At 44.5% G+C, this 27425-nt stretch overlaps 1 protein-coding gene; it reads left to right on the top strand.

Moving 5' to 3' along the window:
- Positions 1-27425, top strand: part of LOC141220281 (uncharacterized) — a 131449-nt gene that overhangs the window by 86427 nt on the left and 17597 nt on the right.

Here is a 27425-nt window from a genome sequence, read left to right as displayed (position 1 = left end):
TAAAATTTTGCCAACACTAAGTTTCATAGAACATTTTTTTGTAATCAAAACATGAAAGTAATAATATAACTCTCATTACAAAATCTTCAGTTTTACTCAAATTAGTTGATGCAAAAATGAGTACACCCCACATCAAAAGCTACTACATCTATTATTTTGTATGGCCGAGATAATTTTAAAGGACGGCACCAAGTTTTCTAGGCCTGGAATGAACAAGTTAGTGACAATACTATATCTATCTTTTATCTCTTTTTCAATAACGAGCTCTTAGAGCCTGGATGCTGGATGGAGCGATGACAACTTGTCTCTTCAGAATTCCCCATAGGTGTTTGGTTGCGTTCAGATCAGGAGACACTTGGCCACAGAATCACTGTCACCCTGTTCTTCAGAAATGTAACAGTGGCCTACCAAGGGAACAGAGTGATGGCAGCATCTTTTCTGTCACTACAGAGCAGAACATCTGTGAATTCAAGATACCATCAATGAAATGTAGCTCCTCATGCAGCCGCACATAAGGACACGGCCACCACCAGGTCTCACTGTAGACACCATGCATTCTCATTGTATTCCTCACCTCTTCAATGTTATAAAGTTTTGAAGCCATCAGTTCCAAAAAACCCTTTATCTTGGTCTGATCACTCCAGAGTATAAAGTCCCAGGAGGCTTCATATGTTTCCGCATGTGTCCTGGCAGATTGTAGGGCGGCTTTTTTGTGTATGGGATTTAGGAGAGGCTTTCTATGTGGACAACACCCATGTCTGCCATTCCTCTATAGAAAAAATTGTCTGCATTCAGCTCATCTCTCAATGCTTGGATGAAAAATCACAGTTGGGAAGGAATGAATGGGACAAAGAAAGTTACTGATAATCCAGCACTTGTTTTCCAGTGTGAATAAAACCAAAAACTTTTATTGAACAATCCAAATTAAAATAAAAACATTAAAAAACAGATAGGAGCAAAACATCTCTGCGTTTCTACCTGGCATTTGTGTTCAGTTCTTCTACATGACATAATAAATAACCAGTAACCGGCTTCTTATACACATAATAGTGTCTAATGCACATCGGAGACCCCCAGCCCCAAATGGACATGTGCAAGTATGTCTAAATTAACCCTATGGATGATCATATGTCCACAACAAAAAGCATCCGTGCAATACATGAATGAAGTGTCTGCATCTATAATGTGTATATTATGTATAATTACTATAAAAAAGAAAGGAAAAAAGAAAAAAAACACAATTCAGTAAATTAATACAAGGTCTGAACGAAGATTCATACCACTGGGGAATCTGGAGTCCAATTCCAGAATCCACAAGGCTTCTCTGGGGTGTACTTTTTATACCAATCTCTCTTAGCTGGTCTGGTGACATATTCAATACCCACAACTGTAAAGGGATTAATCCCTATTGTGTTGTATGAGATGTGATGCTGCAGATGTATTACGTGTTGTGGGGCCAAGAACGTCCCTAACGTGTCCCCCAATGCGGTGACGTAAGGGTCTGACCGTGCCCCCCACATATTGCAGCAGACAAGCTTCACATTGTATGGTGTCAATGACATGTGGAGCTACAACTAATGAGATGTCGGATATTATAGGATTTATTATGGTTAGTAGATGCAGACATTTTTGCTTTGTGCACAGACTTGCACAAACCACATTTATTTCTCCCACATTCAATGAAACCTTTGGTGTTTGTCATCCACGTGTCAGTTGTCTTTCTTGTGGCTAGATCCTTGTCAGTGTATAACATAGGTAAATGTTTTCTGATAATATTCACTATATTATAGTGTAAAGGACATATTGATACTTATGCTAGAGCAACTCCATTTTGTCTGCTTTAAAATCATGTTATTATCACTCCTTGCATAACATACATTCTTTCTTTCTCTTCCCATGGAACTTATCTCACACTAACCTTTTCTCAAGAGAACATTTTGTCAGACACTCTGTTATCTAACTTGTTTAGGCCAGGTTTGACCTTGTAAAATTTCCATAGTGCTTCAAACTAACAATGATAATATGACCATATATGTGTTTTCCGTAATAATTGTACTAACATCAGTTAGCCTATAGTATTGTGGTATGGCTGTAGAGTTGATTGGCTATTTGATATACTCAAAACAATATAAAATGCTAAGCAAAATAAACGGGATGAGAGATTCTTTGAATCCTCCCAATACACAGCACGCATTGCCTCCGTTTGGTTTTCTGTGGAGTGCGCAATCAACATAATAATTTGACACTCACTTGGTCAACCGTGAAGGGTTATTGCCCTCCCTTAACAGTTGGTGCCGTGACTCGGATCCCTAACCAGGGACGCCCCTCCACCTCTGGACGTCCACAAAGAGAGACCTGCCTTCAGCCTCCCCCACTGGAATTAGGACTGATCATCCCCCACAAAAAGCCACGGTAAGTGCACAAGTTCTTTGCTAGTGACACTGACCGTTTGGCGTGGTTTCCACGTGGTTTGTGGTTTGCAGTATCTCTGGACGTCCTGGTTGGATATAGTCAAAGGTGAGACTATAAGGGGTGTAGTCCCATTAGGGGTCTGATATTATTTAACTTCAAAGCAGTATCACCTCGGATTGACAAGTGAATATTGTGTGTATCTCAGCTTCTGACAAAAATCCTTAGGAGAGACTGAACATTGTTAGTTTCAGTCGCGGCAGGTGATCGAAGATTGGGTAGGACACGCAAGTAGATATACGTATATCGAGTGTCCGGAGCGCTGCAAAGCTGCAGAAGTGCTCCTCCTTTCATTTGTTGTGTGAAAGAATTCCTCCGACGGGAGGGGTGAGTTAGTAGTGGAACTGCTGGGAGCTCTGGCCAGACTCCGCTGTGCACAAATTAAGGATCTTTTTTGTCAGTTGTAGTGAATAATCAATGTTTCCGTGGAGCAGAAAGAATTTGTCTCCCCCGCAGGAGAAGGAGGATGTGATGAATATCATGATCAGTCGAAAAGGGAAAAGATCATTTAAGCACGCGCCAAAAGTGTTTAAGGTGTTAAATTTTCCTGTGGAGGGGAGGCTTCAGCCTGTGTTGTGGGATGAAGGCATCCGGCAGCAAAGGGGTAGATTAGTTGACTGCTGTGGATTGTTGGAAGATGCTGAAAACTTTAGGAAAGTGGCATATGAGATTTGTGATGAAGGATATGTTGAAAAAGTACAGAAGGAAGTAGGTCCCCCTTCCCAAATTATGTGTCCACAATCCAAATCTAGAGCCCCTAAAGAAGCATCTGCCACAAATGTATCAGTACCCCAGCCCCTGAATCCGGAAACTGAGCGAGCAACTTATACCTTATGAGATTAAAGACCCTGCACTTCCCACTGGGAGCCAGCAACCATCATATAACCCAGATGGTTGGCTCTGTAATGTGTGTTGGGTCACTAATCCAGGATGGCGCAGGACGTGCTATAATTGTGAAGCATGCACGTAAACCTGGTGTTGTAGCACCAACCTGCCCATTACTTAACGCTGATGGGGGGTATTATGAATTACTACCCCCACCTGCCCCTACCATCATATTACATTCAGAGGGACCCAGGGTCCGTCCTCTGAACTCTTCCCTATTCACCCTCTCCCAAACTGGGGAAAATAGAACATGGACGCTAGTATGAGGAGGTGGCGTCTGTTTTACTGAATGGTCCTTCATAATTCTCTACTATACTGAGAACAGGTATGGGGAGTATACCACAACAGCAGGTTGGGATCATTGTAAACGCAGCAAATGCGAAACTGCAGCATGGGTGGGGGCTAGCTGCAGAGATATGTCGTATTGGGGGACCTACAATACAAGCTGCATCTAATGATTACATCCGTGACCATGGTCCATTAAGAGAAGGAAAGGAGATAGCTACAAGAGCAGGACAGCTATCATGTCAGTTTGTTATACATGTAGAGAAAAAAGAGTAATATCATTGTGTAAGATTACAGTACAAGATGTTAAATGCAGCAAGGAAGATAATGGAATGTTGAAAAGTGAATGCATGTGAGGGAAAAGTTGCGCTGAAGGTTGCGCTGAGTTTGTTGACAGAAGGGAAAAGTATGTAGATATGTGGAGAAACTTAAATGGTTAACTGAAATATGCGCGCTGCAAGATAAGCACCCAGTTACAGCTGCTAGCATAGCAAAACGTCCTTGGCTTGATACAGAGCAGAAAAAAAAAAGAAGAGGTGAATGGAGAAAGAAAATGCAGACAATAAGGGAAAGACGACGCTATGTTATGTGTATTACAAAGATACTGCTCTCCGATAATGGCGGAGTAATGAATTGTTGGGAATGTTCTAATTGTGGCCAGCAGAATCCATTGTCAGTAGATTATTGTGTTGCATGTCACGCACTCCCCTCGCTACTACCCAAGCCACTTCTAGTGCCCCATCCTCATCTGTTATACCTATGTCCGCCCAAAGTTCCAACCGTTCCTGTAGCGGCCATGTTGCTACACCCATTGCATCACCTCCAGCCTCTGACCACATGTCCCTTTGGTGGTGGCCATCTTGGTGCACCCTTCCTGTAGTATGCTTCCTTCTGGTGGTAGCCATCTTGGCACACCCGAAATACAGGCAGCAATACACACTACACCCAGAGTGTGTATGAGGAAGATCATCATGATCAGTGTGTGATAAGTTGGCTGATCGATCCACTACCCTCAACAGCACATATTTATGTCCACTTTGACATTAGGGCTAAAATATGGTGATGTAAACTAATTCTCTAGCTGGTCATGTATCTTTAAGTTTCTAATAGATGCACATACACGTTGTCTGGTTTACAGTAATTGATTTAGCAAACGTTTTTGTTTTTATTAGTATTCCACTACACAAAGACTGTCAGTTTCTGTTTGCATTTACATATTACATTTACACGGAGCAAATGTCCATCAGGGCCAGTGTTAGTCTCCTCAAGCATCTAGCAAAACTGAATTGTCGAGTCTCAGCCTCGAAACTTCAGTTTTGCCTCGGTCAAGTGGTCTTCTTGGGCCATTGCCTTACTCAGGGTGCCAGACATCTCACAGAAGAAAGGAAGACGGTCATCTACGCACTACCATTCACAAAAGATTCCATAGAGCTGCAACGGTTCCTCGGACTATGTACATACTGCAGACAATGGATCCCAGACGCCTCACGTCTCACGCAGCCGCCCCTCTATGATGCATTAAAAGAAGACACTCTGGCTGATGTAAACAACAAGGACCACCAAGAACAGCTGCAACAAGCCTTTGAGAAACTAAAGTCAAGGATAATGACAGCCTCTGCCCTTGGAATGTCTTTCCATTTGTATGTCTCTGAGACAGGAGGGCGTGCAGCCGAAGTACTCAAGCAGAGACACTGTACAAAGCAGTGCCCAGTCGGGTATTACTCAGCGCATCTGGATCCGGTAGACTCCCCCAGCTGTCTATGAGCGGTTCATGCCATACAACAACCTAAACATCTGTCTACACAGACACACCTGCGGCTGCAGTGTTCGTTGATTTTGCCAGAAAATGTGAAATTACACTGGTGCACCACCATCAACCCAGCCACCCTGCTACCAGCGCCTGAAGGAGAGGGGAAAGAGGCTCCACTGCATGATTGTCCGGAACAAATTACTGCGGAGTCAACTCCACTTGTTCTAGTGGGGGAAGTACCCTTGGATGATCCAGAACTTACGTTATATACAGATGGATCAAGATATGCTGACACCTCTGGCAGGTTTCATACAGGATATGCTGTCACAACTGAAGATACATTGGTAGAGGCTGCAGCCTTACCTCCCAGTATGTCAGCACAGGAAGCAGAGCTCAGAGCTTTGACTGCAGGTTCTGTGAAAAATGCTGAAAGCGTCAGACAATTGATGGAAGTGGTGCAACTACCAAGACAGTTGGCTGTCGTAAAGGTAAAAGCTCATACCCGACCAGATGCCCCTGAAGCAAGAGGTAATGCACTTGCTGATCTCCATGCTAAGCGAGCAGCTCTTCTTCTGACATCCATGTCCATGGCTCTTACGCGGCAACAGGCCAAACAGCTAAATTCCGTGCCAACCCAGGATCAACCTGCAGAAGAGCATCAACCAGTCCCTCCAATCACAAAGCTACGCTCCACACGCTCTACGCTCTAAAGAAGAACGCCAGTCGTGGAAGTAGGTGGGTGCTAAGTTGATAGATGGGCTATGGAAGAAGAAACAACTGTACTGTTTGCCTCGACTCCTGTATCCAGCCATTGCGGCTTGGGCCCATGGACTGCTTAGTGGTAGTGGATATGTTTTCCAGTTGGCCAGAAGCATTCGCCGTTCCAAACATGACTGCCAAGACTACCGCCAAGAAGCTGGTCTCTGAAGTTGTTTGCCGGTATGGAGTCTCAGAAGTTATCAAAAGTGATCAAGGACCAGCCTTTTCCTCATGTGTATATCAAGAAATACTTACCATGATCGGATCAACAGTGACGTTACATACTCCTTACCATCCACAGTCAAGTGGCAAGGTGGAGAGATTGAATGGCACACTGAAAGGGCAATGAACCAAAATGATGCAGGAGACTACGGCCCAGTGGACTGAGCTCCTTCCCATTGCACTATATCACATACGCACCACCCCCATAGGGAAACACAAACTGTCACCCTATGAGATACTATTTAGGTCACAACCAGCTATAGCTAGATTTACCCCACAACAATTATCAGAAGAAACAGATTATGTTGTGCAATATGTGATTCAGCTTGCCAAAGCACTAACTAACACCCATGCATTAGTATCATCTTCTATTCCAGATTCAGCTGATGCAGAAGGTTGTCATACCCTCAGGCCTGGAGTTATGTGTATGTGAAGAGACATGTTCGGAAACACGGACTAGAACCACTGTATGACGGACCATACCAAGTGCTCCTGACAATCCCAACAGCTGAGATGTTTTATGATAATATGTATGATTAAACTAGTCAATACCTGGAATAGCCTACAACAGAGTACTTTAATAATAAGTTCATTACTCACCATCAGATTTTGGTACAAGAATTGAGACAATTAGAAAACAACCAGATCAGTGACTGTTGGATATGTACTCACTCACCAGTTTCAGCCGCTAGTATGCCCTTTCTGGCGGTCCGTCCCAGACCGTCATTATTGGAAAGAAACATTCATAATCACTCATGGGTATATGCAAATCTGTTTATAAAAGGTACCAATGACACGTTATAAAATATCTGGTAGCGTCCCTTGTAATGAATCTTCTGAATATAAGCCTAGTGATCCAACATGTGGTAATCCGGATGTTGGATATTGTAGCCCCCTGGGACAAATGCCTTCATGGTGTATGTTATCAAACAACACCGTTTTTATCGATTTGGTACATAAATTAGTATTACAGCACTCTGCTTTATGGGATTTGCCATCAGCCACATATTGGGTCTGTGGGAATAATGTGTATAAATGTCTCCCAGTCGGAGTAGGGGGGACTTGTACGTTGGGCCGGCTAACTTCAGCCACTTATCTTATTCCCCATAGTAAAGTAGATATGAGAGCCATCCCTCTTCATACCATCTATAAACGTTATAAATGTGCCAAAGACAACACCCCACGCCCATCAGGAAGGCCTCATTTAGTTCAAATGAGTATACCCGATAAGATAGTTAGTACTGTCTTCCTCTACCCTATGGTTACATAAATGTGGGACAAGTTAGTGGAAGTCACTGACTACTTAGATGACCAGATTTGGAATATTTTGGAAGTAATTGATACTAGTGTTGCGGTGCAGAATCAACTTATTATAGTGGCTAATCAAAATACTTTAGTGCTGGACTATTTGACAGCAGCTCAAAGAGGGATGTGTGTCAGGTTGTAGGCCCAGCCTGTTGTCACTATATTGACCCAGACTCTACCATACGGTTAAAGACTAAAATGGAAGACATTAGGAAACTCAGGTAAGAGTATAACAAACATAATGAATTGACCAAAGAGTGTTGCATATTGCTGCGTGCATCTTGTTAATATATGTTTTACTAAAACTAGTCTTTTATTGTATCCCATTTTGCATGAGGAAAACCTGCCAGTCATCAGAGAGCAAGGAGGATGCTGTTAACCGACATCAAGTGCTACTGTACACGGACCTCCCAGATGTAACCAGCATTGAGGACCTGGATGACAAGGGAATGATGACCTTTACCCGCTTGCCCCAACCAATTTCAGATCTGAGCTTTATGATTATATCAACAAACAAGGGGGGATGGACATGCCGCGACAGCCCCAATTGGTAACAAGGGCACTAATTGGGTGAAGACCAATGTCCCTCAGGCTCAAAACATGACCCTGGGAAAGCACCTCTCTTGATAATAACATAATTTTTAGGGGGGAATGTAAAGGACGTATTGATACTCATGCTAGAGCAACTCCATTTTGTCTGCTTGCTTTAAAATCATGTTATTATCACTCCTTGCATAACATACATTCTTTCTCTTCCCATGGAACTTATCTCACACTAACCTTTTCTCAAGAGAACATTTTGTCAGACACTCTGTTATCTAACTTGTTTAAGCCAGGTTTGACCTTGTAAAATTTCCATAGTGCTTCAAACTAACAATGATAATATGACCATATATGTGTTTTCCGTAATAATTGTACTAACATCAGTTAGCCTATAGTATTGTAGTATGGCTGTAGAGTTGATTGGCTATTTGATATACTCAAAACAATATAAAATGCTAAGCAAAATAAACTTGATCAGAGATTCTTTGAATCCTCCCAATACAGAGCACGCATTGCCTCCGTTTGGTTTTCTGTGGATTGTGCAATCAACATAATAATCTGACACTCACTTGGTCAACCGTGAAGGGTTATTGCCCTCCCTTAACAATAGGAATCTTCTCTGCAGCCAGTATTGAATGTATCTCTAGACTGATGGATGTTTCCTTCTTTGTGTGTTTCCTGTAATGTATGAAATATTGGACATTGTGGGTGATTTTCCTTTAATCGTTGTATTTGTTTGGCATTAAGTACAGCCGATACCAAACCCTCCTCCAAAAGACAATGTAAGGGGGTATTGTATGAATTAGTAGGATCTCCATCTAGAGTGCGGCATATATTAGTATCGTCATCCATGTTCATAACCTCCGGTCCATACAACCCACTATCCAGAGATGTAATCGAACCCCCTTTATCTACTGCTCTAATGACTTTATTAGGGCTGTGCTCAGGGCCGTATCTGGCATTCATGCTGCCCTAGGCACTTTAAGTGGTCACGCCCCCTACTGGTAATTCATACTAAAAGTGCTCATACCCTTTAGGCCCCCTTCACACGTACCGGAGACACACACGTACACCCATTATAATCTATGGGCTCCGCACATGGTCACATGGACCGGACATGTCCGTTTTTTGTCTGCAGCTCGGACGTCAATACGTCCTGCACACAGATGATAAAGTGTGACATCCGCACACACGTCTGTGTGACACGTGCCGGAAGAGAGTGCAGAATAGAAATGACAGATATTTAGGTGTTAGATGTGCAAAGATCGAGAAAGGTGATAGATATCCGTGAGATATATAATTAGTGCCCTGTGTGTGTAGTTTACTGTACTTGTGTTTAGCTAATCTATTTTTTAATTTATGTGCAATTCTCCCTATTTTTGATAACCAGCAAAGGTAAAGCAGACAGCTGTGAGCGGATATTATCAGGGTGGGAAGGTCCTCGGTTACTGGGCCCTTCCCAGCCTAAAAATACCAGCCCTCAGCCGCCTCAGAAATGGCGCACCAATTCAGGTGCTTTGGCGGCTCTTCATGATTGCCCTGGTGCGGTGGCAATCGGGGTAATGGTGGTTAGGGTTGATGACAGCTGTGATTTGTCAAAAAACACAGCTGTCTTCAAGCCCTCAGGTTAGTAATGGAGAGGGAAAGGAAAGAGATCCCGGCACTCACCTGTAGTCAATCATTTATTCCACATCCACAGATCTGCAAAACGTTTCAGCTCCTCCTGAGCTTTTGTCAATTGTGGCCAATCACATAGAAATACAACATTTATATAGAAAGAAAACAAGGAAATGACATCACAATGAAATAAAAAATGAAGAAAACTACAAACAAACATTCATATAATCATATTAGTCTCATTATATAAAATATACACTGCTCAAAAAAATAAAGGGAACACTTAACAGAATATAACTCCAAGTGAATCAAACTTCTGTGAAATCAAACTGTCCACTTAGGAAGCAACACTGATTGACAAACAATTTCACATGCTGTTGTGCAAATGGAATAGACAATAGATGGAAATTATTGGCAATTATCAAGACACCCTCAATAAAGGAGTGGTTCTGCAGGTGGGGACCACAGACCACATCTCAGTACCAATGCTTTCTGGCTGATGTTTTGGTCACTTTTGAATATTGGTTGTGCTTTCAAACTCGTGGTAGCATGAGACGGACTCTACAACCCACAGAAGTTGCTCAGGTAGTGCAGCTCATCCAGGATGGCACATCAATGCGAGCTGTGGCAAGAAGGTTTGCTGTGTCTGTCAGCGTAGTCTCCAGAGGCTGGAGGCGCTACCAGGAGACAGGCCAGTACACCAGGAGACGTGGAGGGGGCCGTAGGAGGGCAACAACCCAGCAGCAGGACCGCTACCTCCATCTTTGTGCAAGGAGGAACAGTAGGAGTACTGCCAGAGCCCTGCAAAATTACCTCCAGCAGGCCACAAATGTGCATGTGTCTGCACAAACGGTTATAAACCGACTCCATGAGGGTGATATGAGGGCCCGACGTCCACAGATGCGGGTTGTGCTCACAGTCCAACACCGTGCAGGGCGCTTGGCATTTGCCACAGAACACCAGGATTGGCAAAGTCGCCACTGGCGCCCTGTGCTTTTCACAGATGAAAGCAGGTTCACACTGAGCACATGTGACTGACGTGACAGAGTCTGGAGACGCCGTGGAGAGCGATCTGCTGCCTGCAACATCCTTCAGCATGACCGGTTTGGCAGTGGGTCAGTAATGGTGTGGGGTGGCATTTCTTTGGAGGGCTGCACAGCCCTCCATGTGCTCGCCAGAGGTAGCCTGACTGCCATTAGGTACCAAGATGAGATCCTCAGACCCCTTGTGAGACCATATGCTAGTGCGGTTGGCCCTGGGTTCCTCCTAATGCAGGACAATGCCAGACCTCATGTGACTGGAGTGTGTCAGCAGTTCCTGCAAGATGAAGGCATGGAAGCTATGGACTGGCCCGCCCGTTCCTCAGACCTGAATCCGATTGAGCACATTTGAGACATCATGTCTCGCTCCATCCACCGACGTCACTTTGCACCACAGACTGTCCAGGAGTTGGCGAATGCTTTAGTCCAGGTCTGGGAGGAGATCCCACAGGAGACCATCCGCACCCTCATCAGGAGCATGCCCAGGCGTTGTAGGGAGGTCATACAGGCATGTGGAGGCCACACACAATACTCAGCCTCATCAGGAGCATGCCCAGGCATTGTAGGAGGTCATACAGGCACGTGGAGGCCACACACAATACTCAGCCTCATCAGGAGCATGCCCAGGCATTGTAGGGAGGTCATACAGGCACGTGGAGGCCACACACAATACTCAGCCTCATTTTGACTTGTTTTAAGGACATTACATCAAAGTTGGATCAGCCTGTAGTGTGTTTTTCCACTTTAAGTTTGGGGGTGACTTCAAATCCAGGCCTCCATTGGTTAATAAATGTGATTTCCATTGATGATTTTTGTGTGATTTTGTTGTCAGCACATTCAACTTTGTACAGAACAAAGTATTCAATGAGAATATTTCATTCATTCAGATCTAGGATGTGTTATTTCAGTGTTCCCTTTATTTTTTTGAGCAGTGTATATACACAAAAATGAAAAAACATCCATAACAAAGTATATTAACTATCAAATAAAATATTTAATTTTACACCAATACACATTGCCACAAATATATATATATATAGGAGTATATAGGAAATGCAAAAAAAACATAATAATACGTTTCATTTATATAGCGCCAACATATTCCGCAGCACTTTATAATTAAGCGGGGACATGTACAGACAATTAATTCAATACAAGGTAAGACAGTTTAAACAGTTACATTAGGAGCGAGGGTCCGGCCGCTCGCACGCTTACAATCTACAAGGGAATGGGGGGACACAGTAGGTGAAAAGTGCTTGTTATTTCAGGTCGGGCAATTATAATAAATAGGGATTTTCATATAAAGCTGCATGATCCGGTCATCAGCCCGTATGTATAAGTGCAATAATCAAGTATCGAGTGCAGTTATCTTGTGCATGGAGGGTGTGGAGACAGATGAATAGTAGGGAGCAGGTTCTGAATAATATTTAGTAGGAGGGAACAGGGGAAAGTTAATTTACTGAGTAGTTGAGGTGGTCGGCTTGTTGAAAGAGACGGGTTTTTAAAGCGCGCTTGAAGACATGGGGGCTAGGCATCAGTCAGATCGTCTGGGGTAGAGCATTCCAGAGAACTGGCGCAGCACAAGAAAAGTCTTGGAGACGGAGGTGCGAAGTTCGGATTATGGGGGATGTTAGGTCATTTGTAGAACAGAGGGCACGTGTAGGGCGATAGACAGAGATGAGAGAGGAGATATAAAGGCGGTGCCGAACTGTGAAGAGATTTGTGGGTGAGAGCTATGAGTTTATATTGAACCCTGTAGAGAATGGGCAACCAGTGTAGTGACTGGCACAAGATGGAGGCATCGGTGAAGTGGCTGGACAGAAATACGACCCTGGCTGCCGCATTCAGGATGGATTGGAGAGGAGAAAGTTTGGTAAGAGGGAAACCAATCTGAAGAGAGTTGCAGTAGTCCAGACGAGAATGAATAAGAGTGACAGTAAGAGTTTTAGCAGTTTCAAAGGTGAGAAAAGGTCGGATTCTGGAGATGTTTTTAAGATGCAGGTGACAAGACTGAGTGAGTGATCGGGTATGGGGAGTAAAGGAAAGGTTAGTGTCGAATATGACCCCAAGGCAGCGAGCGTGCTGCTTGGGGGTTATGGTTGAACCATCCAAGGTAATTTCGATGTTAGGTAGAGTTGGGTTAGTAGAGGGGAGAAACAAAAGAAGTTCAGTTTTGGAGAGATTCAGTTTAAGATAGAGGGAGGACGTGATGTTAGAGACAGCGGACAGACAATCCTTGGTATTTTGTATTAGGGTAGGGGTGATGTCAGGTGAAGAGGTGTCAGCATAGAGATGATACTGGAATCCAAATCTGCTGATTGTTTGTCCAATAGGGGCAGTGTATAGAGAGAAGAGGAGGGGGCCTAGGACTGAGCCCTGTGGGACCCCGATAGTAAGGGGACGAGGAGAGGAAGAGGAGCCGGCAAAAGATACAGTGAAGGAGCGGTCAGAGAGGTAGGAGAACCAGGAGAGGCTTATAGAGCGGAGCATAGTGAGGAGGAGCTGGTGATCCACAGTGTCAAATGCACGAGAGATCCAGCAGATCAGCAGGGAGCAGTGACCTTTGGATTTAGCTGTTCGTAGATCATTAAAGACTTTAGTGAGGGCAGTTTCAGTGGAGTGTAAGGAGCGGAAACCAGATTGTAGAGGGTCGAGGAGTTATCTGAGAGATAGTGGATCAGACGGGAGTGGACCAAGCGTTCCAGGAGTTTAGAGATGAAAGGAAGATTAGAGACAGGTCTGTAGTTAGCAGTGCAGTTCTGGTCCAGGGATGGCTTTTTAAGTAAAGGGGTTATGATTGCATGTTTAAATGAAGAGGGAAAGATACCTGAAGAAAGAGAGAGGTTAAATATTTTAGTCAGGTGAGTGGTGACCACCGGTGAGAGATACTGCAGATGTGAAGGAATGGGGTCACTGTTGCTGGTTGTAGGTCAAGGAGAAATGAGAAGCTGGGTAACTTCTTCTTCTGTAACAGGCTCAAAGATGGCTAGTGAGCTTGAAGTGCGGCAGGGAAGAGGATCCAGGCACTGAGGAGATTGGGCTGAGATGTCCTGATGGATGTGGTTGATTTTTTCAAGGAAATAAGTGGCCAGATCCTCACCGCTGAGGTTGGTGGTGGGGGGCTGTGCATTAGGTTTCAGGTTTCAAAAAGTCGTTATGGATTGTTGGACAGTGAAGTGATGAGGGTGTTGAGGTAGGATTGTTTGGCCAGATGAAGGGCAGAGTTATAGGTTTTGAGCATGAATTTATAGTGGATGAAGTCCTCTGCTAAAAGAGATTTTCTCCACTGACGCTCAGCACACCTTGAGCAACGCTGAAGAAAGCGTGTTTGCATTGTGTGCCAGGGCTGCCGTTGTCTGTGTCGGGTCTTTCTGTGTGTAGAAGGTGCTGCTTCATCTAGGGCGATCTTCAGTGTGTTATTGTAGTGTGACAGTGTCAATTCTGGACAGAAGAGGGAGGAGATGGGGGCTGAAGATGTGTGGAGATTGTCCATAAGCTGCTGGGTATTAATGGTACGTGTATTCCTATAAGTGTGGTAAGTGGGGGTGTCCCGGGTGAGGAGACGGTTTTGACAGAGAAAGAAAGAAGAGTTAGTAATGTCATGCAGCGAGCAGAGACGGGAGAAGACCAGGTCCAGAGTATTCCCGTCTTCATGCGTAGGAGAATTAGTAACCTGTGAGAGGCCGAATGAGGGGGTTAGAGAAAGTAGATGAGAGGCAGATTGGGAGAGGAGATCATTGATGGGGATGTTAAAGTCTCCCATGATGAGGGTGGGGATGTCACAGAATAGAAAAGTGAGGAAGCCAGTTGGCAAAGTGATCCAGGAACTGGTGAGAGCCTGGAGGGCGATACACAACAGCCACTCACAGGGAGAAGGGTTTGAAGAGTCTGATGGTGTGGACTTCAAAGGAAGGAAATGTTAGTGAGCGAACTGGGGGATGACCTGGAAAGCACATTGTGGTAAAAGGAGCAAACCAACACCTCCACCTTGTCTGTTCTCAGGTCTGGCCGTATGTGAAAATTTCATCCCACTAAATGAGAGAGCAGCAGCTGCGGTGGTGTCTGAATGCTGGATCCAGATTTCTGTAATAGCCAGAAGGTTAAGGGAATTAGTGAGGAAAAAATCGTAAATGTAAGATCGTTTGTTACACACAGACCGTGCGTTCCAGAGAGCATAGTGGAAAGCAATAGGAGAGGGCATGCAGTGAATGTTAATAAGATTAGCAGGGTTTCTATATGCAGCTGGAGGAGACTGGTGTATGCTAGTGGAGGGTGGACGAGGGTTGGGAGAGATGTTGCCAGCGACTAGGAGAAGGAGAAAAAAGAGAAAGAGCAGGTGGTGCAATGATTTGTATGAACATCTTGAGTGCTGTATAGAGGTAGTGGATGGTTTGGAGTGCATGAGAAATGTCAGTAGAGCCTCAGAGTTATACATGAGAGAAGGGAGAAGGGAGGGGTGGATATGGAGAGAGTGCACAGAATGTGTTAAAGGGTGGGCGAGATGTGAGAAAGCAGAAGTTAAAACAAGTAAGATAATAATCATCGTACCATTTAACTATACGCACCAAAGTCTAAAAAACAAATATCATCATTCACCCACAACACATTCTAATTCTCCTCTGTATATCATAAATGGGAAGGAAAAATTATTGACCTAATTTATATATTAATTGTTTATTTTACATTTTTCGTAATCTCCACTTTTAAATCTGTATCTGCTGCCTGCAGTCTATCAGCAGTCAACAAGATTAAATCCAGGGAACACTTATTAATCTGCTCAAATTGATCGCAGAAAGTCCCATCCTCTGAAAACAGAGTGGGGCGCAGATGGACTCGCAGTCCTCGTGATGTGCGTTTTTCTCCACAGTATTCCATTAAAGTTGCAGCATGAAGTTCATAGGAGACTCACCTTTTGGTTTCTTTTCCCAGTCACGTCTCCTGAATTCACTTGTGGATATTTTGAGAAAGTCCGTAGATATCGTTGTCTGAGACAAAATACCTGGTGATAGAACAAGTGAGTGCTCCTAGGAGAGGAGGCGGTATTAAGAGGTTATTAAGGAGGGAAGCCTTCTGGATATTGAGTTTAAATCGTCTGTCTCCTAAAGGCCTGAATCTAGAGTATAATGTGAGTCAGTCAGTAGAGCTGGGGGACAAATGTCCCCTTTCTTTTCTTTCTTCTTGCAGACAGTACAGACACGGTGGTCTCGCTGGAGCGCAGATACCGCATTGTGCACTAACACATCTATGGTTATAGAAATAATCGGGTTCAGGAATGAAGTTGAGATTTGATGAAGGTTTTTTATGGATATAGCAACATTGGATTCCGGGAAAGAAGCTTTCACATTACTATTTGCTGCTTCGGTTCTTATGTTGTGATAATGTCGGTATACTCATTGTTTTTTGAGTATGTAGACAGTGATCAGGTCATAGAAGGGTTATGGATTTAGAATTGCTTTCATTTGTCATTGGGTGAATATTTTAATATTTGAACGGATGACTAAATTATCAGCATTAGAACATTTTAATAACATTTTTTAAAATTAAAAAATAGGAGAAAAAAAGATCCTAGTTACTTACCGGTAACGGGATTTTACAGAGCCCATGACAGCACCACCTGAGAGAGGGTATCCGCCCACCAAGGACAGGAACCTACTGAATAAAAAGGCGGTACCTCTCTTCCGCATCAGTTTTTGTTTCAGAGCATGACAGGGCCTCCGAAAAACAGGTTAGTACATAACTGCCACCTAAACATTTCTTAATAAAACACCCTAAAAAGTGCACACCCTAAGTGATAAAGGGGAGGGAATTAATAGGGTGCCGTCATGGGCTCTGTAAAATCCCGTTACTGGTAAGTAACTAGGATCTTTTCCCCTTCTCCCATGACAGCACCACCTGAGAGATTTAGAGAGATCAGACACCAGAGAGAGGGATTACCGCTTGCAACACCTTCCTCCCAAAGGACAGATCAGTAGAAGAGGAAAGGTCAAGATGGTTATGCTTGTAAAATGTAGCGGGGGATGACCAAGTTACCGCCTTACATATTATGTCGATTGGCACATCCGCTTTCTCCGCCCAGGAAGGAGCTACAGCTCTGGTGGAGTGTGCCTTCAGGTTCTCTGGAACTGGCAGATTGCTAGAAGAGTATGCTAAGCCAATGGTGTCCCTGACCCACCTAGCTATCGTCCCCCTTGTAACCTTAAGCCCTTTCCTAGCCCCCTGACATGAAATGAATAAGGCGTCACTTTTCCTCCAGGCCTTCGTTACCTCCAAATACTGGACTAATACCCTCTTAACATCTAGAGTGTGAAGTTTTTGTTCCTCTGAATCCCTAGGGTCAGGATAGAAGGAAGGGAGATTAATTACTTGTGTCCTATGGAATTTGGAGGCCACTTTTGGAAGATAGGCGGGGTCTGGTCTTAAGATTACTCTATCCATACACACTTGCGTGAACGGATGGTTAACTGACAGCGCGTGCAGATCACTAACCCTATGAGCTGAAGTTAGAGCTACCAGCATGGCTGTTTTTAAGGTGAGAATTTTCTCCGAAGCTTCCTCTAAGGGCTCAGAGGGGGACTTGGTTAGTGCTTGTAGAACCAGATTAAGGTCCAAAGGAGGCATCCTTGGAGTAGGAATAGGTCTAGATCTACTGCAAGCTTTAATGAATCTGATGATCCACCTATTCGCTACTAAGTCGTAATTATATAGTGCCCCCAGAGCTGATACTTGTACCTTAAGGGTTACTGGTGGCTAACCCCGTGCTTAAGCCTTTCTGAAGGAATTCCAGGATGGCCCCAATAGGAACCCTCCCTTTGGTGGACTGACCCGAGGTAGACAGAAACTTAGCCCAGGTTCTACCATAGATCCTAGTCGTTACCGGCTTTCTACTCGCCAGTAGAGTAGTAACTAGACCTGGAGAGAACCCCTCCTGAGTTAGTAGTAACTAGTGTTGAGCGAGTATGTTCTGTTCCGAGTATGCTCGGGCCAAGCTCCGAGTATTTATAGCAGCTCAGTGATATGTTTGAATCACTCCCGTGTGTATGATTTGCGACTGTTTGACAGCTTTATTACATGGGAGGAATGTGTAAGAAATAGACATTCCTCACATGTAATAAAGCTGTCAAACAGTTGCAAATCATACACACGGGAGTGATTCAAACATAACACCGAGCAGCTGTACACTGTGTTCCAAATTATTATGCAAATAATATTTTCTCAGATTTTCCCAAATTACCTATATGAATTGCAGTCATTGTAATTTTCCAGTCAAATAACTATCAGAGTACAATTGAAAGGTTTTTGTACAAACTGCCTATGATAACAGGATATTTTTAAAAAAATAAAAAACTCAAACTGCACTCAAAATGCATGTTCCAAATTATTATGCACAGCAGAGTTTTCAACCTTTTCATTTTAATAAAGAACAAAAAAATGGTCATTTTTGAAATTATAAGCATTAGCAGGTTATTACACACTGAAATCAAACAGTTTTCAACTCAAAACTTTATTCTAGGTGATGTTACATTTGCACATAGGACCGCTTGTTCGAAAGGAGCTCCTGAACTCTCTCGTCCATTGAATTTGTCAGGTTTTGGATGGTTTCTGCTTCAATTGTTTTGCATGAGGACAGAATACCCTCCCAGAGCTGTTGCTTAGATGTGAACTGCCTCCCGCCATCATAGACACTCCTTTTGATGATGCTCCAGAGGTTCTCAATGGGGTTGAGGTCAGGGGAGCATGGGGGCCACACCATAAGTTTGTCCCCTTTTATGCTCATAGCAGCCAGAGATGCAGATGTGTTATGTGCAGCATGAGACGGGGCATTATGCACAGCGGAGACCCCCAGCCCCAAATGGATGTGTGCAAGTATGTCTACATTAACCCTATGGATGATCATCTGTCCACAACAAAAAGCATCCGTGCAATAGAAGAATGAAGTGTCTGCATCTAAAATGTGTATATTATGTATAATTACTATAAAAGAGGTAAAAACACAATTCAGTAAATGGATACAAGGTCTGAACGAAGATTCATATCACTGGGGAATCTGGAGTCCAATTCCAGAATCCACAAGGCTTCTCGGGGGTGTACTTTTTATACCAATCTCCCCCTTAGCTGGTCTGGTGACATATTCAATACCCACAACTGTAAAGTGATTAATCCCTATTGTGTTGTATGAGATGTTGTGATGCTGCAGATGTATTACGTGTTGTGATGCTAAGAACGTCCCTAACGTGTCCCCCAATGCGGTGACGTAAGGGTCTGACCGTGCACCCCACATATTGCAGCAGACAAGCTTCACATTGTATGGTGTCAATGACGTGTGGAGCTACAACTAATGAGATGTCGGATATTATAGGGTTTATTATGGTTAGTAGATGCAGACATTTTTGCTTTGTGCACAGACTTGCACAAACCACATTTATTTCCCCCACATTCAATGAAACCTTTGGTGTTTGTCCTCCACGTGTCAGTTGTCTTTCTTGTTGCTGGATCCTTGTCAGTGTATAACATATGTAAATGTTTTCTGGTAATATTCACTATATTATAGGAATCTTCTCTGCAGCCAGTATTGAATGTATCTCTAGACTGATGGATGTTTCCTTCTTTGTGGGTTTTCGGTAATGTATGAAATATTGGACATTGTGGGTGATTTTCCTTTAATCGTTCTATTTGTTTGGCATTAAGTACAGCCGATACCAAACCCTCCTCCAAAAGACAATGTAAGGGGGTATTGTATGAATTAGTAGGATCTCCATCTAGAGTGCGGCATATATTAGTATCGTCACCCATGTTCATAACCTCCGGCTGATACAACCCACTATCCAGAGCTGTGATCGAGCCCCCTTTATCTGCAGCTCTAATGACTTTATTAGGGCTGTGCTCAGGGCCGTATCTGCCATTCATGCTGCCCTAGGCACTTTAAGTGGTCACGCCCCCTACTGGTAATTCATACTAAAAGTGATCATACCCTTTAGGCACCCTTCACACGTACCAGAGACACACACGTACACCCATTATAATCTATAGGCTGCGCACATGGTCACACGGACCGGACATGTCCGTTTATTGTCTGCAGCTCAGACGTCAGTACGTCCTGCACACAGATGACATAAAGTGTGACATCCGCACACACGTCTGTGTGACACGTGCCGGAAGAGAGTGCAGAATAGAAATGACAGATATTTAGGTGTTAGATGTGCAAAGATCGAGATAGATGATCGATATCCGTGAGATATATAATTACTGCCCTGTGTGTGGAGTTTACTGTACTTGTGTTTAGCTAATAAATGAAAAGCGATGTGGAGTCCTCCCTATTTTTGATAACCAGCAAAGGTAAAGCAGACAGCTGTGAGCGGATATTATCAGGGTGGGAAGGTCCTCGGTTACTGGGCCCTTCCCAGCCTAAAAATACCAGCCCTCAGCCGCCTCAGAAATGGCGCACCAATTCAGGTGCTTTGCACGGCTCTTCACGATTGCCCTGGTGCGGTGGCAATCGGGGTAATGGTGGTTAGGGTTGATGACAGCTGTGATTTGTCAAGAAACACCGCTGTCTTCAAGCCCTCAGGTTAATAATGGAGGGGGAAAGGAAAGAGATCCCGGCACTCACCTGTAGTCAATCATTTATTCCACATCCACAAATCTGCAAAACGTTTCAGCTCCTCCTGAGCTTTTGTCAATTGTGGCCAATCACATAGAAATACAACATTTATATAGAAAAAAAAACAAGGAAATGACATCACAATGAAATAAAAAATGAAGAAAACTACAAACATTCATATAATCATATTAGTCTCATTATATAAAATATACACTGCTCAAAAAAATCAAGGGAACACTTAAACAACAGAATATAACTCCAAGTGAATCAAACTTCTCTGAAACCAAACTGTCCACTTAGGAAGCAACACTGATTGACAATCAATTTCACATGCTGTTGTGCAAATGGAATAGACAATAGATGGAGATTATTGGCAATTATCAAGACGCCCTCAATAAAGGAGTGGTTCTGCAGGTGGGGACCACAGACCACATCTCAGTACCAATGCTTTCTGGCTGATGTTTTGGTCACTTTTGAATGTTGGTTGTGCTTTCACACTCATGGTAGCATGAGACGGACTCTACAACCCACAGAAGTTGCTCAGGTAGTGCAGCTCATCCAGAATGGCACATCAATGCGAGCTGTGGCAAGAAGGTTTGCTGTGTCTGTCAGCGTAGTGTCCAGAGGCTGGAGGCGGTACCAGGAGACAGGTCACTACACCAGGAGATGTGGGGGGCCATAGGAGGGCAACAACCCAGCAGCAGGACCGCTACCTCCGCCTTTGTGCAAGGAGGAACAGGAGGAGCACTGCCAGAGCCCCACAAAATGACCTCCAGCAGGCCACAAATGTGCATGTGTCTGCACAAACGGTTAGAAACCGACTCCATGAGGGTGGTATGAGGGCCCGACGTCCACAGATGGGGGTTGTGCTCACAGTCCAACACCGTGCAGGACGCTTGCCATTTTTAGAGAACACCAAGATTGGCAAAGTCGCCACTGGCGCCCTGTGTTCTTCACAGATGAAAGCAGGTTCACACTGAGCACATATGACAGACGTGACAGAGTCTGGACACGCCGTGGAGAGCGATCTGCTGCCTGCAACATCCTTCAGCATGAACGGTTTGGCAGTGCGTCAGTAATGGTGTGGGTAGGCATTTCTTTGGAGGGCCGCACAGCCCTGCATGTGCTCGCCAGAGGTAGCCTGACTGCCATTAGGTACCAAGATGAGATCCTCAGACCCCTTGTGAGACCATATGCTGGTGCGGTTGGCCCTGGGTTCCTCCTAATGCAGGACAATGCCAGACCTCATGTGGCTGGAGTGTGTCAGCAGTTCCTGCAAGATGAAGGCATAGAAGCTATGGACTGGCCCGCCCGCTCCCCAGACCTGAATCCGATTGAGCACATCTGAGACATCATGTCTCGCTCCATCCACCGTCACGTTGCACCACAGACTGTCCAGGTGTTGGCGGCTGCTTTAGTCCAGGTCTGGGAGGAGATCCCACAGGAGACCATCCGCAACCTCATCAGGAGCATGCCCAGGCGTTGTAGGGAGGTCATACAGGCACGTGGAGGCCACACACAATACTGAGCCTCATCAGGAGCATGCCCAGGTGTTGTAGGGAGGTCATACAGGCACATGGAGGCCACACACAATACTGAGCCTCATCAGGAGCATGCCCAGGTGTTGTAGGGAGGTCATACAGGCACGTGGAGGCCAGACACAATACTGAGCCGCATTTTGACTTGTTTTAAGGACATTACATCAAAGTTGGATCAGCCTGTAGTGTGTTTTTCCACTTTAATTTTGGGGGTGACTCCAAATCCAGGCCTCCATTGGGTAATAAATTTGATTTCCATTGATGATTTTTGTGTGATTTTGTTGTCAGCGAATTCAACTTTGTACAGAACAAAGTATTCAATGAGAAGATTTCATTCATTCAGATCTAGGATGTGTTATTTCAGTGTTCCCTTTATTTTTTTGAGCAGTGTATATACACAAAAATGAAAAAACGTCCATAACAAAATATATTAACTATCAAATAAAATATTTAATTTTACACAAAAAAACATTGCCACAAATATATATATATAGGCGTATATATGAAATGCAGAAAAAACATAATAAGTTTTATTTATATAGCGCCAACATATTCCGCAGCACTTTACAATTAAGCGGGGACATGTACAGACAATAAATTCAATACAAGGTAAGACAGTGTAAACAGTTACATTAGGAGCGAGGGTCCGGCCGCTCGCACGCTTACAATCTACAAGGGAATGGGGGGACACAATAGGTGCAAAGTACTTGTTATTTCAGGTCTGACAATTATAATAAATAGGTATTTTCATATAAAGCTGCATGATCCGGTCATCAGCCCATATGTATAAGTGCAATAATCAAGTATCGAGTGCAGTAATCGTGTGCATGGAGGGTGTGGAGACAGATGAAGAGTAGGGAACAGATTCTGAATAATATTTAGAAGGAGGGGACAAGGGAAAGTTAGTTTACTGAGTAGTTGAGGTGGTCGGCTTGTTTAAAGAGATGGGTTTTTAAAGCGCGATTGAGGACATGGGGGCTAGGCATCAGTCAGATCATCTTGGGTAGAGCATTCCAGAGAACTGGCGCAGCACGAGAGAAGTCTTGGAGACGGAGGTGCGAGGTTCAGATTATGAGGGATGTTAGTCTTAGGTCATTTGTAGAACGGAGGGCACGTGTAGGGCGATAGACAGAGATGAGAAGAGGAGATATAAGGCGGTGCAGAACTGTGGAGAGCTTTGTGGGTGAGAGCGATGAGTTTATATTGGACCCTGTAGCGAATGGGCAACCAGTGTAATGACTGGCACAAGATGGAGGCATCGGTGACGCGGCTGGACAGAAATACGACCCTGGCTGCCGCATTCAGGACGGATTGGAGAGGAGAAAGTTTGGTAAGAGGGAGACCAATCAGAAGAGAGTTGCAGTAGTCCAGACGAGAGTGAATAAGAGCGACAGTAAGAGTTTTAGCAGTTTCAAAGGTGAGAAAAGGTCGGATTCTGGAGATGTTTTTAAGATGCAGGTGACAAGAGCGAGTGAGTGATCGGATATAGGGAGTAAAGGAAAGGTTAGTGTCGAATATGACCCCCAGGCAGCGGCCGTGCTGCTGGGAGTTGTGGTTGAACCATCCAAGGTCATTTCAATGTCAGGTAGAGTTGGGTTAGTAGAGGGGAGAAACACAAGAAGTTCAGTTTTGGAGAGATTCAGTTTAAGATAGAGGGAGGATATGATGTTAGAGACAGTGGACAGACAGTCCTTGGTATTTTGTATTAGGGTAGGGGTGATGTCAGGTGAAGAGGTGTATAGTTGGGTGTCGTCAGCATAGAGATGATACTGGAACCCAAATCTGCTGATTGTTTGTCCAATAGGGGCAGTGTATAGAGAGAAGAGGAGGGGGCCTAGGACTGAGCCCTGCGAGACCCCGATAGTAAGGGGACGAGGAGAGGAAGAGGAGCCGGCAAAAGATACAGTGAAGGAGCGGTCATAGAGGTAGGAGAACCAGGAGAGAACGGTTTCCTTGAGGCCTATAGAGCGGAGCATAGTAAGGATTTGCTGGTGATCCACAGTGTCAAATGCAGCCGAGAGATCCAGGAGAATCAGCAGGGAGCAGTGACCTTTGGATTTAGCTGTTCGTAGATCATTAGAGACTTTAGTGAGGGCAGTTTCAGTGGAGTGTAAGGAGCGGAAACCAGATTGTAGAGGGTCGAGGAGAGAGTTATCTGAGAGATAGCGGATTAGACGGGAGTGGACCAAGCGTTCAAGGAGTTTAGAGATGTAAGGAAGGTTAGAGACAGGTCTGTAGTTAGCAGTGCAGTTCTGGACCAGGGATGGCTTTTTAAGTAAAGGGGTTATGATGGCATGTTTAAATGAGGAGGGAAAGATACCTGAAGAAAGAGAGAGGTTAAATATTTTAGTCAGGTGAGTGGTGACCACCGGTGAGAGAGACTGCAGCAGATGTGAAGGAATGGGGTCACTGTTGCAGGTTATAGGTCGAGAATAAATGAGAAGCTGGGTAACTTCTTCTTCTGTAACAGGCTCAAAGATGGCTAGTGAGCTTGAAGTGCGGCAGGGAAGGGGATCCAGGCACTGAGGAGATTGGGCTGAGATGTCCTGATGGATGTGGTTGATTTTTTCTAGGAAATAAGTGGCCAGATCCTCCCCGCTGAGGTTGGTGATGGGGGCCTGTGCTTTAGGTTTCAGGAGGGAGTTTAAGGTTTCAAAAAGTTGTTTTAGATTGTTGGACAGTGAAGTGATGAGGGTGGGGAAGTAGGATTGTTTGGCCAGATGAAGGGCAGAGTTATAGGTTTTGAGCATGAATTTTTAGTGGATGAAGTCCTCTGCTAAAAGAGATTTTCTCCACTGATGCTCAGTACACCTTGAGCAACGCTGAAGAAAGCGTGTTTGCATTGTGTGCCAGAGCTGCCGTTGTCTGTGTCGGGTCTTTCTGCGTGTAGAAGGTGCTGCTTCATCTAGGGCGCTCTTCAGTGTATTATTGTAGTGTGACAATGCTAAGTCTGGCCAGAAGAGGGAGGAGATGGGGGCTGAAGATGTGTGGAGATTGTCCATAAGCTGCTGGGTATTAATGGTACGTGTGTTCCTATAAGTGAGGTAAGTGGGGGTGTCCCGGGTGAGGAGACAGTTCTTGACAGAGAAGAAAAGAAGGTTGTGGTCCGAGAGCGGGAGAGGGGAGTTAGTAAAGTCATGCAGCGAGCAGAGACGGGAGAAAACCAGGTCCAGAGTATTCCCGTCTTCATGTGTAGGAGAGTTAGTAACCTGTGAGAGGCCGAATGAGGAGGTTAGAGAAAGTAGATGAGAGGCAGATTGGGAGAGGAGATCATTGATGGGGATGTTAAAGTCTCCCATGATGATGGTGGGGATGTCACAGGATAGAAAGTAAGGAAGCCAGTTGGCAAAGTGATCCAGGAACTGGCGGCAGGAGCCTGGAGGGCGATACACAACCGCTACTCACAGGGAGAAGGGTTTGAAGAGTCTGACGGTGTGGACTTCAAAGGAAGGAAGCATAAGTGAGGGAACCGGGGTGGGGCGTGACCTGGAAAGCACATTGTGGTGAAAGGAGCAAACCAACCCCTCCACCCTGTCTATTCTCAGGTCTGGCCATATGTTAAAATTTCAGCCCACCAAATGAGAGAGCAGCAGCTGCGGTGGTGTATGAATGCTGGATCCAGGTTTCTGTAATAGCCAGAAGGTTAAGGGAATTAGAGAGGAAAAAATCCTGAGTGTAAGTTAGTTTGTTACACACAGACCGTGCATTCCAGAAAGCACAATGGAAAGCAATAGGAGAGGGCATGCACTCAATGTTAATAAGATTAGCAGGATTTCTATATGCAGATGGAGGAGAGTGATGTATGCTAGTGCAGGGAGGCCCAGGATTGGGGAAGATGTCACCAGCAACCAGGAGAAGGAGAAAAAAAAGAGAAAGAGCAGGTGATTTGTATGAATGTTTTGAGTGCTGTATGGAGGTAGTGGATGGTTTGGAGTGGGTGAGAAATATCAGTAGAGCCTCAGAGTTATACATGAGAGAGGGGAGAAGGGAGGGGTGGACATGGAGAGAGTGCACAGAATGTGTTAAAGGGAGGACGAGATGTGAGAAAGCAGAAGTTAAAACAAGTAAGATAATAATCATCGTACCATTTAACTATACGCACCAAAGTCTAAAAAACAAATATCATGATTCACCCACAACACATTCTAATTCTCCTCTGTATATCATAAATGGAAAGGAAAAATTATTGACCTAATTTATATATTATTTATTTTACATTTTTCGCAATCTCCACTTTTAAATCTGTATCTGCTGCCTGCAGTCTATCAGCAGTCAACAAGATTAAATCCAGGGAACACTTATTAATCTGCTCGAATTGATCGCAGAAAGTCCCATCCTCTGAAAACAGAGTGGGGCGCAGATGGACTCGCAGTCCTCGCGATAGGCGTTTTTCTCCACAGTATTCCATTACAGTTGCAGCATGAAGTTCATAGGAGACTCACCTTTTGGATTCTTTTCCCAGTCACGTCTCCTGAATTCACTTGTGGATATTTTGAGAAAGTCCGTAGATATCGTTGTCTGAGACAGAATACCAGGTGATAGAACAAGTGAGTGCTCCTAGGAGAGGAGGCGGTATTAAGAGAAGGTTATTAAGGAGGGAAGCCTTCTGGATATTGACTGTAAATCGTCTGTCTCCTAAAGGCCTGAATCTAGAGTATAATGTGAGTCCGTCAGTAGAGCTGGGGGACAAATGTGCCCTTTCTCTTCTTTCTTCTTGCAGACAGTACAGACACGGTGGTCTCGCTGGAGAGCAGATACCGCATTGTGCACTAACACATCTATGGTTATAGAAATGATCGGGGTCAGGAATGAAGTTGAGATTTGATGAAGGTTTTTTATGGATAGAGCAACATTGGATTCCGGGGAAGAAGCTTTCACATTACTATTTGTGGCTTCGGCTCTTATGTTGTGATAATGTCGGTATACTCATTGTTTTTCAGTATGTAGACAGTGATCAGGTCATAGAAGGGTTATGGGTTTAGAATTGCTTTCATTTCTCATTGGGTGAATATTTTAATATCTGAACGGACGACTAAATTATCAGCATTAGAACATTTTAATAAAAAAATAATAAATAAAATATTAAAAATTCGCCAGACCCTCATCACAAGATGGCACCGAGAACTCTGCACAACAACATGGAGAGGAGGAGATGGCGCGGGAGGATGCTGAGGCTGAGTCGCACCCGGGAGAACCTGAGCCTACGTAAAGACAGGTATCTGTACAACTCCGCTCTGCTATACAAGACACAGACGTATCTCTTAGGCCGGGGTCCCACTAGCGTACGGTATGCGATGCGAGACCCCCCGATGCGATATGCTAATGACACTCGCTGCTGCTCTGCTGCGAGCGGGAGCCGAATGTCAGTGCTCCATGCTCTGATCCTCTCGCACGGCTGCGGAGGGGACGCGGAA

This window comes from Phyllobates terribilis, unplaced genomic scaffold, assembly GCF_046119375.1.
Source record: "Phyllobates terribilis strain yellow unplaced genomic scaffold, ASM4611937v1 Scaffold_279__1_contigs__length_2497574, whole genome shotgun sequence".
Classification (NCBI taxonomy): Eukaryota; Metazoa; Chordata; class Amphibia; order Anura; family Dendrobatidae; genus Phyllobates; species Phyllobates terribilis.
This window is presented reverse-complemented; position numbering and strand designations above follow the sequence as displayed.